The 12,908-nt window shown below is 36.7% G+C and overlaps 1 long non-coding RNA gene across 1 annotated transcript in view; it reads left to right on the forward strand.

The window, feature by feature from the left end:
* Positions 1 to 10,446, forward strand: part of LOC106076794 (uncharacterized) — a 35,094-nt gene extending 24,648 nt beyond the window's left edge. The window contains exon 2 of the long non-coding RNA XR_001219466.2: positions 4,885 to 10,446. This is a non-coding gene — a long non-coding RNA (uncharacterized LOC106076794). The remainder of the gene's footprint in view (positions 1 to 4,884) is intronic.
* The last annotated feature ends 2,462 nt before the right edge of the window (positions 10,447 to 12,908 follow it).

Genomic DNA, 12,908 nt, shown 5'->3' on the forward strand with positions numbered 1-12,908 from the left:
ATTGGATATTTTAATGATTAAATTGCATAATAGCTTATCCAGACTTCCGTTGTTTTTTTTTTGTACACCAGATACACCAAGGACTCCATTTATGAAAATCCTTTTGTGACGTAACGGCTAGTTTTAAAATCTAATACCAGACGTTATTCGCTTATTATCCAACTCATTTTGTTATCCTTGCGGTTGGCACATCAAATCTCTTTGTAGCTTTTGGAAGGTTTTGTTTTTTCCCTACAACTCTGTAAACGAAAAAATGCACAAAATGAAGTATTTGGACTAGAAATGTTTATTTAAGACATGTTTGATTTCTTCTGCCAGTGGTCTGAAAACCATGATTAGATTCTGCAGTTATATTTAGGCATGACTCAGGGGTTATTTATAGTTGTTTATTAACGCCATGTATACATAACAGACATTGATAAGACACTTGTCTTCGCCAAGAATAGCTCCGTCTCAAAGCATCAATTAAATCAATTGACTTGACTTCGAGTCTAGTTAATAAGCCAAATATTAAATACTGGTTAATTGAAATGACCAATTATTAGATTAATTATTAATTACTTCATGTTTTTTAGGTAAAATAAATAATCGCTTAAAGTTTCAACTTGATCCGAGAGTGGGTGTGGTAGAAAAAACGTGTACAATGAACTAAGGGGACAAAATCTTAAACATATAGCCTTTCGGAATACTGAAGAATTAATTGTCCTTGTCTATATAAAAACATTATCACCAGTAATTAATTAACTAATTGGTTACTTGAATAATTGTGCAAAGTTTCAACTTCATCAGAGAATGTGTGCGTGGGAGAAATAACGTGTTTAAACTTTGTACCAGAGACAGACAGACTGAGTTGATAGAAGCTTTGTACCAGACAGACAACCTGAGTTGATATAAGCTTATACATTTTAAAAAAAATGAATGAAAATGAGTTTTTGAACTTTGGTGCTAGATTTATTTTCTATTTTTTCAGTTTATGAACAAATTTCGATAGGCCAAGACAAACACAAACAAACAAACAACGAGGCCACCTGCCACTGTATAAACAAAAATATGTCTACACAAACCAGGACCACAATTCAGCATACTAAATCACACAAATGCACTCGTTGGATTTATTGCAGCCAACCTCAGACATCATTTACCCTTTTAAAAAAATATATAAACCAAGAAGCCAAACAGCTACAGATAGCACTAAGAAAGAGTTAGCCAGATAAGCGCAGCGGTGAAAGGGTAATTTTACTTTATGGCCAAATCTTGTTGACAGGCTTTGATTTAATCGTGACTTTAAAAAAAATCTTATTAGATTCTACCATGGCTCTGTTTATCATAGTCTTCTAGTTATTGGTAACACATTACACACTTTAAGAGTAAACTTTTTTCTCTCGGTCTGTGGCCTGGTTTTTTTTTTCTACCACGTAAGCATTACATAAATTAAGATGTAACAAACATTAGAGATATAGGTGGTCGGGGAGGGGTGGAGGGCACACATAGTGTCAATACACAATTTTAGGTCAAATCACCCCAACTGTTAGCCCCCCCCCCCCCCGCCCCAACTGAATAGATTTATATTCTTACATTTTCTTTTGTCGTGGTGGTAGAAAATAAAACACAAGGGCGGTGTAACTAAAGGAAACGTTGCTAACGCACAGACTCAAACTACCTCAAAGTGTGGGGTTTAAAAGTGTTGAGACTCTGCAGTCTCGCCTCGGTGAAGTGAGTCCTAGAAGAGTAATATGACAAGAAATACATCAATACGCTGTTTTACTATAGTACTCTTCTTAGTCAGTGTTCAACTAATGTTTAAACCATTACAAAAGATGAGGTGGGAGAGGTCAGGCATATTCAATATTAGGGGTGAACTAAATAAACAAACAAAACCACACAGAGGCGAGACTTTGTTAATGATATATTTTCATTAACTTTAATGGGATTTCATTGTATCTGTACTCAAATGAGTTATTGATAGAGAACTCTAGACATAATGTTTCGCCTCAGAACCGGACACAACAGAATGAGGCAACATGTTCCGGAAGCTAAAAGTCGGGACTAGTGAAACTTGCCCTTGTTCTGCTTGAGTAGGAATTCGAACTCGAGCCTGCATGACTCCACAACGTGTTTGGCCACTGAGCTAGTCAAGTAATTATAAAAATGGAAGGTTTTATTAGTCCATTGTTAGTTTTAAATTTGTATCGTACGAACTAAATCTCTAAACTAGCCTTATTGTTTTATAATTTAGTACATGATTCATAGAAGTTAAATTAATTAATTACGACTAATAGATGAAATAGTTTGTCGATCTTTCAAGCTTCAAACCTCATCCAAAATTAGAAGTGGGAGAAAAATGAGGTGCAAAAGTTTTTGATCAGAAGGAACAGGCTTAGAGACAGAAGAAACAATTATCAGATCAGAAATGAAAGCACATGGAGAAACTATAATGGCGGGTACATCTATGAAATATTCGAGTCCGAAGATAAATGAGGAATGCAGTATTTCTTGTGGCTACGCAGCCCTAGCTGCAACCTACATATTTTGCCACAACTAGCGCAGACATAGCCATTGTCCGCTGTTGGTTGATTCAGATTTTCTTTTCGTCGTCTTCGTCTGTCATTGGCAGTAGCTTTTGTTTTAGTGTGGAAGTTGGTATTTGATTTTTTTTCTCAGTCAGACTATTATAATCGTGTTGCATGTTTTATAAAAGGTTTTGCTTTCAAGTCATAAGAATTTTAATTACCTATATTTTCGTTTCCCTACATGTGCCACAGAACAATAGATAGAAAATAAATAGTAACTCTCTACAGCGAGTTTTGTAAAGTTTTGACTTCCTTGTCTAAAGAAAACAACTAAAGTGGCGCTTCGGAGTTCACGGCAGTCAGGCCTGGGTATCAACAGATCTCATTGCTCAGGACAAATCAACTTGAAACTAAGAGTCTGTTAGATCTGATGTGAGGGATGACAATGAATGACGTCCTGCAAGAAAGATCGTGACATAGACAAGGAAATGTAGAGTCGTATCTGGCCGGTCAGAATATTCTTCGCCCCCCCCCCCTTTTTCTTAGTATAAAGCCGCTAAACAGTATTCCAAAGAGCCCAGTATTCAATTAGTTTTTGGTAAGGTAAAAAAAAATAAAACCCTCTCCCCCCTCCTACGGCATAAAAAAAAAAGTTAACACCAGATGGTTTTAGTGAGCACACCGTCTACTGTCAGACCAAACAGAATTAGCAGCGTCTGTTCACGTGTTTGTGCCCTTTTAATTACTTCCCCTTAATTGGATCAGTTTTTACTTCCGCTTGTTTTGCACCGTATTCAAGTGTGACCCTTGCGATCTATTGGGCAGATGATAGAAAGGTCAGTTGTTTCTGTGGCCCACGGTTAACGAGTTAAGTTTGTGACCAGCAAAACCACCAACCGCCTTAACTTTCCCGAACTAATGTCAGGTACCCATTAGAGTTGTGTGGTCTAAAAGGCGTCCTAAAAATCCCCGAAATTCACAAAATCCCAGTCTTTTGTGAGATTCGAACACAACCCCCTCGGTTCAAAAGCCAGGTGTTTTACCATTAGCCACCACACCCCCCTTAGCTTTGATGACAACCTTTAGTCTTCTAATGCGTTTCGCTACTGGCAGGTGGACACAACTGTATCTAATTGGTTCTTATACTCTAGTCCCTATGAGCTATACAAATGCATAATTTACTTTTCTAAAAAAAATTACAAAATAACGCAAAAGTCTAGGCTTTAACCAGCGATGTATAAATCTCTTATTATAAGCTTAAAATACCACTGACTAACTGAGTCATTCATTCATTTATGTATCAAGAGATCTCAGCAACTGAAACACGGATCAGCATGAAACATCGTACACTGGTTCCTTTTACCTCTTTGGGGCTTGTAAGAAACGGTTTTGACAGATTCGCAGCTCGAACGCCGTAATTTGTGAAGACCGCAAGCTTTCTATTAAACCTTTGCATTTTATTTTCGGTATTTCCCTAAAGGGCGCATTATACGTGTAAAGTATAAATACAAATGCTTAATAACACAAAATGGATATCCGTATTTTTATTATTTTTTAAAATCTCTAAGCATATTTTCTTTCTTTTTACTTCAAAATGGGAAACAGCTCCTTCATGAATTCGAGTTTACAAAGTTTACAAAAACAAAATGAAATAATTATTTGGTGCGTAACTTTCCATTGTGGACACTTTAAAATGTTAATTAATAAATGCTAATTAATATTTTCATTTTTGTTTCCTCGAAAACACCAGCAATCTTTGAATCTGTATTTAAATTCTTTGTGTGTATGTATTTTAGAGACAATTTTTTGTTCATTACGGTTCCTGATGGTGGGGGACGAAAATAAAAATAGCCTTTTCAATATTTCGATATTAAGTTGTCGTGAAAAGTCAGAGACTTAAGACTAACTTTTGGTTGTTGCTACCCGCAAAATTATGTGAATGTGTAAGGGGGGCGGACGTTAGGACGTGCTGCGTTCCAATTCAGCTGAAACGTGTATCTGGGAGAAACCTCCTACAAGATGACGGAGGATGGCGGCGAGCTAGGTTCGAACCTGGGACTATCGAAATGACAGTTTAGAGTGCATACCACACGATCGGGCAGCCATCAAATGATCAATGTAAAAAACTTGTTTTAAAGAAAAAAAAGAAAAGAAAAACGATCAGGTTGAGAAAAAGAGTTAAAACTTTTTTTCATGAATGAAAGAGAACATAAAATAAACATTTTGTAGGAAAACCCTGTGTGTGTGTGTGTGTATGTGGGGTGCGGGCTATTGAAGGGCTCTTGCTCTTCCAGTCCAAGTCCCACTGTTGGTCTGCATCTTACTTTGAGCAATATTTCTTTTTGACATAACTTTTCTTTTTTTTTTCTTTCAGGGTCCACAATGAACTCTATTTTTAACTGGACCATCGCTGGATGAAGCATTTTTTGAAGGCATTTTATTGGTGTTCTATCTGACTTAATTTGTTTCTCGTGATCTGATTTGTTCTTGGCGCCATGTCTTCTTTCTTTAAGTTTTTTGGAAAGAAAACCAAGAAAGACGATGCCGACATCAAGATTGACCCAAACGTTGACCCTGAACTTGAAAAACGACGCCTGAGGCACTCATTGTCCATCTCCCGCTCCGGGAGGTTCAAGCAGAAGAAGCGAGAGAGGAGCCAGATCTCTGACAAGCCTGAGATATTCTTCGATCTAGACGACGCCCCGAGCTCAGAGGCGCAGAACGAGAACAAGCCCGCTGCTGCCGGCGGCCACTCCACCTCCCAGCCCGGCAGGGGCAACCATTCCGGGGCTCCGACCAGGTCCCCGAAAGCCTGTCGCGACGTTAACCCGCCGCTGACCTCGAAGGGTGGACTCAGGGTGGGTCAGTCTGTCGCCACGTGACCAGAGTCATAGGCAGACATGACCCACCGAACGCTGTCTCATACGAACATGTAAAAAGCATAATGCGATTCCTGAAGGTTTTTCCTCCAGTTCTCCTCTGTATTCCTAAAATACTACATTGGATCTAAGTTTGTTAACCAGCTTGTATGGACAGTAAACACGCTATGGAATCGTTGTACTATGCTGTTTATTTTTATGTATACTTGTATTCCATAGGTCATGAAAACAAAAAATGTTGCTCTTTTAGTGCTTTCACGTGTTAATCTTATTCCAGACTGTTAATGTAATGTGATTGATTAACATTCTTTGATTTTCACACCCATTGCCAATTTCTGCTAGGACCGTGAACATGTATAAACAACTGTTCTGCTTGTAGACATGTGAACATGTATAAATATATTCTTTCTGGGACCGTGAACATGTATAAATATATGTTTGATGGAACCGTGAACATATGTATAAACTATTCTATGCTGAGACCGTGAACATGTATAAATAGCTATTTGCTGGGACCACGAACATGTGTAAACTACATTTCAAGAATGCAGATCTAGACTAACAGTGGTGACATCGTAATGCAGGAGCCGGTCCTTTAAGCAACAAACGTTTTCCAAGATTTGCTGTTGTGCGGATGTTTTTTTATAACCTGAGTGACACAAGACAAGTGGATTTAAACATCTAGATCTAATAAAAACATGAACAAACATATGGCTTTATATTCTTTTCTTAAAAGGCTATTATACAGAGAAAGAACATGTGGATTTTAAATGTCATAAAGTTACTGTTTTTAGCTACTGTTTGTTTATTTTTTTATAAGATTGGAGGGTCATGTTATCTATTTTCATTATGCATGTGCTAACTTTGATTTATTCTTTGAGAAATGGGCAGGAAGGGAGGAGTTTAGTATTGTTGTTTTTTTTAATTCAGATGTTGTTGCACTAGGGTCTAACAGTTAAACATTGTTAATTTTGATGTAGGCATGATTTGACACGTTCGTTTATCCAAACATTGACACATTAAATGAGCTACTTTTCTTGAAGAATTAACTTCCAATCATTTCACCCAACTCATCAACGACTGATCTTAATTGTGTACCAAGTATTCTAAGTCAACCTGGAACTGTGACCAGAATGTTTTCCATTTTATTACCACACATACAGACCACTTGGTTTATTTGAAGAGATTTTTGTAGTGGTGGAAAACTTTATTAGTAATCGAACAAGAATTTATACGTTTTAAGAATTGGAAAAAAAAAGATATTAAGTTCCCAAAACTTCATTTTTAAATAATTTTATTGACCACGATTTGAATGTATCGTTTGCAGTGCTCTTACGACGCAACGGAGATGACTGTCAATCAAAGATCAGTTCAGCAAAGTTAGACCTTAGTTTTTAACAAATGTGCACATGAAAAGTGTTTAGAATCCGACCAATTACATTGTTTCTTTTATAAATGCCCTCCCCTCTTTACACCAAAGAATGTATTGGAGTTCGAGATACAATTGTATCTATTCATCCCCCCCCCCTTTTTTTTTTGGCTAATCTCCACCCTCGCCCCACCTCCATATCCTAAGTTCGCGTTTTCTATTTTAGTTTACTTAGCAATTATTTAGACAAAATTTACACACCGTCACAATTTCTTTTTCAAAAGATTTCTTTCAAACAGGAAAAAAGAAAAATAAGGAGGGGGGGGGGGGGGGGGGCTACAGTCTATTCACGTGTCATAACGTGCGGTAATAGCAGACGACTTAGAAGATTCCGAAACTTTGAACGCACTTCACATTGTACTACCATAGCTTACGATTTCATGTTCTTTATAAAATGTATTGAAACTAGAATCTAGTTGCTTGAAAGCCTAATCTGCAAAGGGGAGGGGAGTCTGTGTCTTCTAAACAGGAAGTGAAGTACTGTTTAAAATAAAAACACCATCTGCTGCTTTTCATTTTGCCAAATAAATAAGCAATACACTTAGTAACTAATTGGCACAGTGCAAAGGATGCTGTCCGCTTCTTATATTATATTTTGGTAGAATTTTTAAGATCAGTGATGCCTAGACTGCAGCCCACGAATCCCTATATGGCCCTTCAAAACTCCTGCTCATATTGTATAATGAAACCTCACAGACTTTTTTCAATTTGATTCAACATTTTTTTTTTCGCTGATGTGGCCAGTGACAGTGTTAAAAATGTTGCCCCATAGCCGCAAAAAAAAAAACACTACTGACATGTGAATTGCGTTTGTAGTGATTGATTTGACATACGTTTCATCTTTATTTAGGTATGGGTGATGATTCCGGACATCCTGCCTAAAACATGTTTTAATATAACTCCACTTTTTTAATTTTCCTGTAAAACACACAGTACTTTGTGATGTGTTTGTGAACACAGAAATCATTTCTTCCTAGATAGTTAATTTCATTTGAAATAATACACTTTAAACAATAAGATGTAGTTGTGATTTTAAACATATTTTACACTATTTTTTTTTATTCAGGAGCATTGTTTAAAGTTAAGTTGCTTCCCTTTAATGTATGCTAGGAGTTATTGTTCTTGTTCAGTTGCTGGATACATAGCCTACTACATAGGTTAAAGCTAGATCCCCTTCCAAATCAAACATAACTTAATGGATGCCCCCCCCCCCCCCCCGAACGTGCAATGATTTCTGAAACCCTCGGTGCTGCTTTGGTTTCTTTCCGAACTGTAGCAGTAATTAGATCTACTTAAATTCACATGTAGCACTGATATTTTTGTCCCGTCTCTGACTGGAGCCCGTGTCCCCAACTAAAGTCATTGTCTTTGAGGTAAAGGGGGAAAAAAAAGGGAATTTTGGATGAACTTTGGACTAGAGACAAAATGTAGTTTCTCTGTTTGTTGACATTCACTTGACAAAAAAGGACGAACACATTCAGTGCTGGGGGGGGGGGAGGGGAGTGAATAGAAAGGTGGTGCTGCGGGAGAGGAGAGGGGAGTTGATAAAGGGTTCAAAAGGAAAAAAAATGTTTTAGTGGCTTTGATTAAACCCCGCCATTCAAAGGTGACACACTTCCTGATTCTAGAGCCAACAGGTGTAGTCTGACTCTGACCTGAATCTTCAGTTTGTTCTTGCCAGCAACTTTCGAAAGAAAAGAAATCATTTGTTTACCTCCTTCTGTTTTTAAAATATCCCTTTTTTTTTTGGATGTTAGATGGAATGCTATTGGTCTACGGGGGGGGGGGGGGAAGTCTTTAACATTCCTTTTTTCCCCACATTGTCGTATTTAAGAAATGATTTTAAAAAATGAAATATTCCGCACACAAAGCATCCATACCTTGCAGGAATCTTTCGAATTACAAGACTTTCAAAAAGCGATCAGACAGACGATTACGACTCTCTCCCTTCCGGTTTAACGTTGTTTGTTTTTTTCTTGGGAGGGCCTGTAGTTTCAGTAGTCAGCAAAGTTTGAAATGTAAAAAAAAAAAAAAAAAAAGGTTTTACCATGTTCAAGATGCCTCCCCCTCCCCCAAGTAGTAGATATAAATATAAATTGTTTCAATTTTATTTGCTCCCGGTGAATCTTGATTTTCTAGCCTAGTGATTATGTTTTTTTTTTATTTTTTAAATTAGTTCTTTGCGTGATCCGTTTTCAGAACTAGACAGTAGATGTTGTCGGTCTGTGATCAAAGTTACTTCACCGACCTGGAGAATGTTGAAAACAAATGGGGATCTTTAAAACATAAATGTTTGTTTTGTATGCAAGTGTGCTTCATTATTTTTAGAGTCACAATGGCGGATGCGTTATTAAAACATAGATGTATTTTTTAAAAGGTCGTTAATCATAATCATATGATATGACTGTATGATCCCGTATAAATGATCTACATAGAATTTATAGACTAGATCTAGATTCTAAAAATAATCTAAATCTAGAATATATAGATCTAGATTATTCTAGATCTTTTATTTTTTTAATTAGTGTGAAATATAAGCAATGCAAATGTTAGACTACATTCAATATCCACGTTGACAAATCATACGCTGTATTATTTGATTTAGAATCTAAATAGTTTTCTTTTCACTGGCCAATAAGGTTTGTAGATCTATGACGTCTATGTATTCTACTATTCTATTGTATATTTTTTTGTGTGTGTGTTTATCTATATTGTCATGGTTACTCTTTTGGTATCCCAATGTGGCCAGGTTTTTTTTATCAACTTCGTGCCAGCTAAAATATGGTTGATGTTATTTAATGTTATCAGATCTCTAACATTCCAATAAGACAGAACAAGGTCTAGACTTAGACGCTGTCTTTTGTTGTGTGAAAATAATAAGATGTCACTGACCAAACGCAACTTTCAATCAAATAGACAATTCTCTGGATACAAAAAAATGCATGCACGAAATCAAGAATCTATTAACAACCCCTTTAAAAAAACATGTTGATATACTTCTGGCCTCTTCCTTGTGTGTCCTCTCTCTGCTTTGTAGGCCTATAGTTAAGTAGCGTCTAGGATCCATTCTGACCACTGCCAAATACACACAGAACAACACAACAGATCTATATCTATAAGAAACAATACAAAACTTCCCCCTACATCTAAAAACTTCATGGGATTGTCTTGACTTCTTAACAGAACACGTTTAATTTGTATTGCTGCCAATGTCAATATCAACATTTAGTATATAAAGATGTATATATATTTTTTTCATTTACTTTAATTAGTCCACATGTAATCAGTGCTAAATATACAGATCCATGTCACGCTGTATATAACACTACTAGTAGAATACTTCCTGTTTAGTGTGTGTGTGATTTTGGGGTGGCTAACAAGGGAAACAATGCTAGACATTGTAGGCCTATGTGTTTGTGTGTATGTGGAGTGCCTGAGGATAAGTTTTTGGAAGGGGGAGGGGGAATCGTTCAAAGAAATTAAATTTGCTTGTACATATTTGTTTTAGTGACGTGACAACAGAGCAGAAGAATGGTTGGTTGATCATGCTAATCAATTTTGGTCTTTTAACAAGATTTATTGTGTAAATAGATCTTTATATCAGACAATAAAAAATGTAAATTTCAAAGACTGTGTTGTTATGATTTGATATATTCCTACACTTACTTTCATTTTAAAAGCATTTTTATTACATTTCAGCTTGCGAATTCTTCATCGGTTCTAAAAACAACCACCTGGGTGAACAAGGATCTCGAAAACGGCTCTAACTAGAAATTTGACAGTATATGTATATATGTTTGGGAGAAAATACTAGATGATTGGCCACACGGGGGAAAACTCCGATTTGACCGTTATTTTTCATAGGCCTTATCTTCTTCAAATTAAAGTTGGTCCCAGGTCTAGACCAGTGTTTCCCAAACTGGGGTATGCTTACTCCCAGGGGTACGGGAATAATTTGAAGGGGGTACACGTTGCACCTCATTAACTATGCTGATTTTTTAAAGTATCCATTTTTAATGTTCTGTTAATAAACTAAAATAAATTATCAATAAGTTTTAATTCACATTTTTTTGTATCATTTGATTTTATATTTGTACAAACCTGTAACTGGTGGTATCATGCATCTTACAAATAAATGTGATAACAGTCAGGAAAGGAATAGGGATGTTTTGATTTCTTCGACATCATTCTGGTTACAAATGCAACATTCCTCGTTCCATATGCTAGGATAAATTTGTACAAATGCTCCTTCTTCCCTAGCGCTATTTGAATATGGAATGGGTTGCCTGAGCTAGCCAGGAAAACCAGTGACTTGGCAGAATTTAAGTCATTGGTTAATATGCATGACTAAATACATGACGCGTAGGACGTAATCATATTCTTTTTTGAAGTAACGTCTGTATTATATAAGATAAGATAACATGTGTATCCGGTTTTAACAGAAATAGTTCTGAAATACATCTTGACATTTCCAACTTTATAGGCCTATTTATGTTAAGTTGCTTTTTTTTTGTATAACATTTGTAGAAATCAAGTTGAAAAAAAAAAGGATCACACTATTGGTTGATCGATATCTCAGATTAAAATTAACAATCAGGGAATCAAATTACAAAATCTGCCATCTCAGCACAAGCACATTCTTTGCAATGATGCAAGTAGGCCTACATGGGGGGGGGGGGGGGTCAAGGGTACTCAGCGTTACAAAACATTATAAAAGGGGTACACTTAGGCCTAAAGTTTGGGAAACACTGGTCTAGACAATCTATACTATAGGCTCTATCCTGAACGCCATGCGTCTACGGGTATTCCCACATGTCACATAAATAAATAGACCCTAACCATAGACTTATATATACTAGATCTATTTATATCTAGCATGGGCGTAGCCAGGGGGGGGGGGGTTTGGGGTTCAAACCCCCCCCCCCGAAATGAAATCCCCCCCCCTTTCAGGGGGGGGGGGGGATCTGAATTTAGTGAATGATTTTTTGCTTTGATTTTGTTTATTTTAGGTGAGATTTTAATACTAAACCATCAATTGCCCCAGCACAACCAATGGGGTTTTTAGTTTAAAACCCCTTACCAGGGGGTTTTGAGTTTAAAAACCCCTACCAGGGGGGTTCGAGTTTAAAAACCCCTACCAGGGGTTTTGTGTTTAAAACCCCCTACTAGGGGTTTTGAGTTTTAAACCCCCTACTTGGGGTGTTTGCAGTTAACTCCCCCTCTTCTATAAAACAAAACAAAACAAAAATGCAAACGAAAATCCCCTAATTCCATAAGCACAGTTAAGGGAGATTTTGATTTTAAAACCCCCTCCAAAATTTACAATAAACCCCCTCTTCAATATAAAAAAAAGTTAATTACGCACTCAAAATGTTATGGGCGTAGCTAAATGGGTTTTGACTTCACTTCAGCAGGTTTGAAGGTAAAAAATACCTCTTTAATAATAAAAACAAAGCAAATTATACACTCAAAATGTTTTGAGTGTAGTCAAATGGGTTTTGATATAAATAAAAGCAAATTACTCACACTAAAATCTATGAACGCAGCCAAAGGGGTTTTGAGTTTAACCCCCCCCCCCCGCCAGGGGGTTTTGAGGCTAAAAAATACATCTTCAGTGTAAGAAAAAAAGCAAATTACGCACTCAAAATGCTATGAGCGTTGCCAAAATGGGGTTTTGAGTTTAAACCCCCATTCGGAGGGGTTTAATGCTAAAAATACCTCTTCAATATAAAAAAAAAAGCAAATTACACACTAAAATTATTTGAGCGTAGCCAAATCAATCGGGGGTTTTGAGTTTGTTTAAAACCCCTCCAGATAGTTTTGAGTTTAAGATCCCCTTACAGAGCATTTTGAGGTGGAAAACCCCCAACAGATGACGATAAAACTTCTCTTTTCGATATAAAATCTAAAGCAAACTACAGTCACTTAATTCCAAGAGCGTATTCAAGAGTGGTTAAACATTTTTACCATTACTTACATTACATTATTACCTTAATAAACAGTAGTGAATAGTCATCTGCCAAAATTGAAAAACACTAAATGTGGCTCAACAAAGATGGCTAAGACAGATTTTAGTAGTCAGTTATAGAG

Source organism: Biomphalaria glabrata, chromosome 11, assembly GCF_947242115.1.
Source record: "Biomphalaria glabrata chromosome 11, xgBioGlab47.1, whole genome shotgun sequence".
Lineage (NCBI taxonomy): Eukaryota > Metazoa > Mollusca > Gastropoda > Planorbidae > Biomphalaria > Biomphalaria glabrata.